A 5,796-nucleotide genomic window follows, 5' to 3' on the forward strand; every position below is an offset into this window, starting at 1 on the left:
GGTGCGGGGAGTCCGCTCGGGACCTGCCGGTAGCGCCTCGTCTGGGAGCGGCGGGGCCCGCTTCGCCCCGGAGCCCCCCTTGCCGGGAGGGGGGGCGGGTCCGCGGCCTCCTCCGGGGCTGAGGGAAGCCCCGGTCCCGAAGCGCGGCGGGTCGGGGCCGCCGGGGGCCGCTCTGCCTCCCCGGCTCCCTGCGCCCGGCGGCGGAGGCCGTTTTTAAGCCGTGGCTCCGCCACACGCAGCTCTGCGCAGCCGAGGGGCTGGCGGTGCCGCGCCGCGAACATCACCCGTGCTCCAGCCTGCGCTTCCTAACGCTGGGGGGGAATCGGCCATCAGCCTTCTCCGAAGGGGGGGGGAAAAAAACGGGTTAAAACGTATTCGCTCGACGCGATGCGACAGCAGCGGGCTAAGATCGGTGTGGAGCCGGTTGGTGATTGACACGCAGTGGGAACAAAGTGGGGAGGAACAGCGTGATTTTATACTGAAAGTGAAATTTGGGTTAGAAACATGTTTCCTGGAAGGGTGGAAGCTGCTTGTTGTCTACCGTGCAATTACACACCACCACTTTAATACGCCGTACCGGAAAAATAATCCCTCCAATTTAATCCTTTTGTTTCACACGTTTAGGCCAAACTACGGCCAGGTTTCCGCAGGGAGTTCTCACTCGCCGAATCCACTGGATCGCAGTTAATATGGCCTCCGCTCTCCTGCTGCTGTGTACCGAGGCAGCAATTATCACCGTGTCACTTGTAGAACCTTAAAAATAAAAGCGCTTGCCTGTTGCTGGGGCTGAATCGCTAACTTCTCGAGCTGATAATAAACCGGAGCGAACCCTGTCTTTGAGTTATAAATGCCATTCCTCTAAGCTGTTGGAGACGAGAGCTGGGGAAATAATTGAGTGCTTTTTCTTGTGCAAACTCGGAAAATGTGTGGTTGCTTGGAAGTAGCGGTAGGCAGTTTTGGAGGTGACAGAACCGTCCGAGTTCGGTTTCCTGATGCACCGGGAGAATTGTGGCAGCCTGTACACGCTTAGCGTCTTTTCCTGTGTATCCGAACGCTGTGGAAGGTAAATACTATGCTGCTAACTCCTATTTTAAGGTGTTTGCCTGTGAGCGGAGAAACGGGAGACGGGATCTGGGCTGAGTTCCTGGTTGCGTTACGGGCTGAGTTTCTTTCAGCAAGTCACTCGGCCGCGTTTCCTTCCCCCTACGAAATGGAGGTGATGCCAGCTTATCCCCTGGTATTGCTGGAACTTGGTTTGGGTGTAAAACAGGGAGCTTTTGGAGGCTTCTGCTTTAAGCGCAGATCGCGCTGTGAAAGGTGGAGTTTTTCCAGTTATAAACCAGTATTTTAGGTGCTTGCAGTGCATTTTTCGAAGAAGGTGCTTTGTTGAAATCACTCTGCTGACAAATTTTAGACCCCTCGACTTCCATGTCGCTTTACTAGTTTCTGAACTCCGGAGCCTCACGTTTTATAAATTACTGCATTTCCAAAGCTGGAGACGTTTATTGTCAGCTCTATCTTAGCATACACGTAATAGCTGAAGGTCTAATTTTAAGTTGATTTTGCCAAACCGAAAGGTGTATTTAGCCTGAGCTGCGCGTCTTGCGCTTAACTGGATGGTTGGGGGGGGGGGTTTAAGGTTGGGAGCAGGCAGTGAGGGAACACGACGGGCCCGATCCTGACAGCTGGAGTTCGATACGTTGCAGATCGACTGAAAGCTGCCTGCTTTTTGGGAGGCCGTTAGGCGATGGCCGTGTTGGTGGGGGCTATAAAGAACTCTCCCTTATATAGGGTTAACTGTGCCAGAGATTTTCCTCTTTTAAAAAAAATGCTGCTTGTTTTCCAATAAAATATAATCATCAGGATTTCCAGAGCAGCTGCGTTGGTATATTGCCATAAGTTAAATCCAAAGACTCTAAATTAAATTAGTGCAAGTTAAGGCTTAGGCAGGTTAACTTTGTTATCGTCGGTACCTTATGCATTCGTAATAAAATGTGAACGATCCTAACAGCAGGGTTTAATGGACACCTTCAAGACGGATTGCCGCGCCAGTAAATACAGGTAAGCTTAAATTCAAGTCCTGACAGATCAAATGGTTTTATTTTGTTGCTCAAGAGTGCCTCGAAGGGTTTGATCTGTAGCCGCGTTACGGGTATAGCTATCAGCTCCTGCCCAGCTGTCCCCTACTTCATGGATAAGGAAGCAGGCTTCAGATGGCAGAAGGAAATTGTAATGTCGAATCTTTCCTCCCTGCTCTGTCGGAGTGGTTTAACCAATGGCCGTGGTTCCGGCTCTTCCCCGGAGGAGAGCTCGCAGCCTCCGGGAGCGCGTTCCAGAAAGGCCTGCCCAGGCTGCCCTCTGCGAGTGCTGCGTTGAAACGTATTCCCCTGCCTACGGCCCACGAGAAAAACTCCCTGCTTCGGTACTCGAACTTTCCCAAATCCTCCGCGGAGCGTAAAGAAAAGAAAGTTGTGCGGCAAATTCTCTTCGGTTAACGTCAGAGTGAGGCTTCTGGTTTCCCCTTCGCGCAAACATTGAATGTTACAGTATTAACAAGCCGTTAAGATGAACTACTTCCTTTTTTTTTTTTTTATCATATTGCAGTTAGCAAGATATTAAGGGAGCTGCGCTGCTGTTCTGCTGCTTTGCATTTGCATTAAAAAAGAACGGCTGTAATTGCAAGCGGGATATTTTAGTCCCTTTGCGCCCCCCTCCCCTTTTTTTCTTTGCAGTTGTGCATTACCGAAACGATTCCTGCGTCTTCCACCTAGGGCGGGGAGGAGTACAGCCCTTTTCGCAGCGCGGGGAGGAACTTTGAGAGACCTTCAGCYGAAAGGTCTCTTTGCAAAACCGCGTTTCTAGAGCTGCCGAAGCTGCTTGCTGCGAAGTTGGCGTCGATGAACCGCGCAGCTGCCGTCTTGCAGCCGCGGCGGGCAGCATGGCAGCAAGTCCGCGCTTCCCGCTTGGCCCCGGCGTCGCGACGGGCAGGAGCTCTGACACGCGAAGCCCTGCGAGGCGGATTCCTGTCGCCGCTTACCCGAATCCAGCCGTTAGGCGATGCTTAAGCGGTGCCGTAGCGCCGGCAACGTTCCCGTGAAACGCGGCTCAGCGCAGCGAAGAAGTTGGAGCCTGAAGAAAGGGACGGTTGGCTCAAACAACCCAGGGAAAACCAAAGGGATGCAAGTCGGGAAAGGGATACGCTTCAAAGATTTTGGCGAGCGCGGCTGCCTTGCCCTCCGGGGAGGTGCTTGCCCTCGCCTAGTTAAGACGGCGTGCTACCTTATTGTCAAGCCGGACTAATTGCTGCCCTTCGATACCACATCACAGCCAGCGCGGCAGCGCTTTTATCTTCGGCGATCGCTAAGATTTTATTTGTTCCTCTCAAACAATCGGCCGGGCGCGGGAGCCGGTCGCCTCCGGAGCGAAAGCGTAGTGCTCTGCCCGGCTCCGGCCCGAGTTTGCGCGGGATCTTAAGCCGACGAGCTCCCTGCTCATCACTGATCCACCTGGAGGTTTCGAAGGTCCCTTCGCGCGGCAAGGCCGCTTCTGCCACGGGGACTGCCGCCCTTCCGCGGCGCTCGGCGCGCCTGCGAGGGTCGTCCGCGGCGCTGCAGGCCGGCAGAGCCCGGTTTAAACCCCGGGGAGCCGCGAGAAGCGCCGTTGCAAGGCGAAGCGCCGTTCTTAAAGGCCTTCTCAAACGCGCATCGGCAATAATCAGATTTGTGTCATGAGTGGTTTTTGCTAAAACGGTTTAAAGCCTCAGCAGCACGATATAAAGCAGAAATAGTTGGTAGAAACAAAGCGGATTGGGCAGTTGATCACTGTGGCACGAGCAGCAGTAGTTTTGGGGGGTGTCTTCAATTTTTTTTAAGTTATATTCATTAAAGCAGTTGCAGACAACCTAGAACGAAGATTTATTTCTGTCAAGGAAACGTTTAGGGTAACTAGACGAAGGGCAAACCCTGTGGGCGCGCTAAACTCGATAGGAGACGTCGCTTTGTTTGTAGCAACTATTGCTGCAGCATTTGACGAACAATATTTGCTTGTATTAAGTCTTTCGCGTTAACCGGAGGCTAAGACCGACATTTCACGGTAGCACAGCGCTGCCTCTTAAAGTATAGTACCTGCTGCTGAAATTAGTGTAACCGGACACACGCCTGCTATTTTCCTGCCCCCGAAGAACGTGAAACCGTCGCACGCAGCACAGTTATTAAGAGAGACCATCTCATTCGGGCAAACAAATCGCAACGTGCTCGAAAGACTAGTCCTGGATTAACGAAGCAAGCGCCAYGACTGGCGTTCCCGTTCCTCGGCGATGAGCAGAATCTCCCTCGCCGGCAAGAGCATTGAGTTGTTCCCTGTCGCTGAGTTTTGCTCGCCGGGTGACTTCGGGAGGTGTTTGCCGGTGCTGAGCGAACGTCGGGCTCCCTCCTACGATCCAGGCTCCGATGCACCAGGCACCGTCTCTGCCGAATGATGTCATAGCAGAGGGGAAGGAAAAAAACCGGCAACCGGGAGGCTCTGGAGCAAGCAGAGCTCTCGGAGTTTCCTTTTTTTTCCCTTCCCAAAGCTAAGAATCGATGTCGGCACATGCCCCAGAGTAGAAACGGTGCCAGTTTGCGTTAAAAAAATCCATCCTGAGCCTTAAATCGCAGTCCCTCGGGCGCAGCGTTGCCGCGCTGCTTCCCATTCCCTGCTTCTGCACGGCTGCTTTTGCTGCCCGCCCCGACCAGACCAGACCATCGTTGCGGAGCCCTTTACCTTCCTCCTCTCGTGTATTTTTAAGCCCTCTAATTTTTTGTGAAAGGATGTGTTTTGGGTTTGTTTGTTTTTTCCCCCGTCTGTAGTGCGATGGCTATTTAAGCAGGCTGCTTCCCAGGCTCTCGCGTTGGAAGTTTCCTTCCGTATATACGTCTACGCGGGCTCAACTTTGAGCCTAGCGCCCTTCGCTTACGCAACAGCGCAAATCAGAGCAAGCTGTAGCTGTATTACTTTGGGCTTTAACTTACCTGTCACCCCCCTCCAAAAAAAAACCCACAGCCCAGGCAGTTGTCGGGCGAGGACGGAGGAGCCTCCTCCGCCTCGCTGCTCCCCGGGTCAGGCAGGGCGCTTCGGCCGCAGGGCAGCGCAAGGTTCAGGCGCAGCACCGGACCGTCTTATTCGTCAGCCATTTTCGAGGTGAGCTGCTGACTACCGAAACTTTTCACAGGGCCGCCGCGAAACTTCGAGCAAGGGGTTTTTTCCCCTTCGAGTCCCTGGCCGTTAAGGCTGTTTCTCTGCGCTTTTTTTTCRCCACGGTTCCAACTAACTGACCTAGGTTCCTACAGGAGTGGGAGGAAGATTAAGTTTAAACTGGCCTTTAGGCAAACAAATATTCTCTAGTATAAGTAATACATTAGGGAGGTATAAATAGCGTCCATTATACAAACGATATTAAGCAGAACCCAGGACGTTACCCCTCTTCCAGGTATTTTTGTTGTAGTATGTAAGGGTGTCAACTCATTTAGCAGGATTAGAGCTGAAATTAAGTGTCTTCGGGGGGGGGGGGGGAAGCTATGCAGAATGGCTGAGAAATTAGAGCTGATTTCGTCTCACCCCTTCACAGACCGGTTAGAGCAGACAGTGAAAATTATTCAAAACGTATTCCCGCACAGGAGAATGACATTTTGAGCATTTTCTAGAAATCACACCGAAACGGTTACAGTTACAAGTAATTAAATTTATTAGACCTCTATAACTTTTATAGTCAGTTTTGGCCAATTTACAGGTTTCCTGGGGATGGTTTTTGGTTGGAAC

General features: G+C 52.4%; 1 long non-coding RNA gene across 1 annotated transcript; it reads left to right on the top strand.

Moving 5' to 3' along the window:
* Positions 1-43: 43 nt before the first annotated feature.
* Positions 44-4,923, top strand: LOC112971118. Its single transcript, XR_003255252.1, has 3 exons — positions 44-1,063; positions 2,012-2,061; positions 2,733-4,923. It is a non-coding gene; the product is annotated as an uncharacterized LOC112971118 (long non-coding RNA).
* Positions 4,924-5,796: the final 873 nt, after the last annotated feature.

The sequence above is a fragment of the Apteryx rowi genome, unplaced genomic scaffold (assembly GCF_003343035.1).
Source record: "Apteryx rowi isolate R43461 unplaced genomic scaffold, aptRow1 scaffold_428, whole genome shotgun sequence".
Classification (NCBI taxonomy): Eukaryota; Metazoa; Chordata; class Aves; order Apterygiformes; family Apterygidae; genus Apteryx; species Apteryx rowi.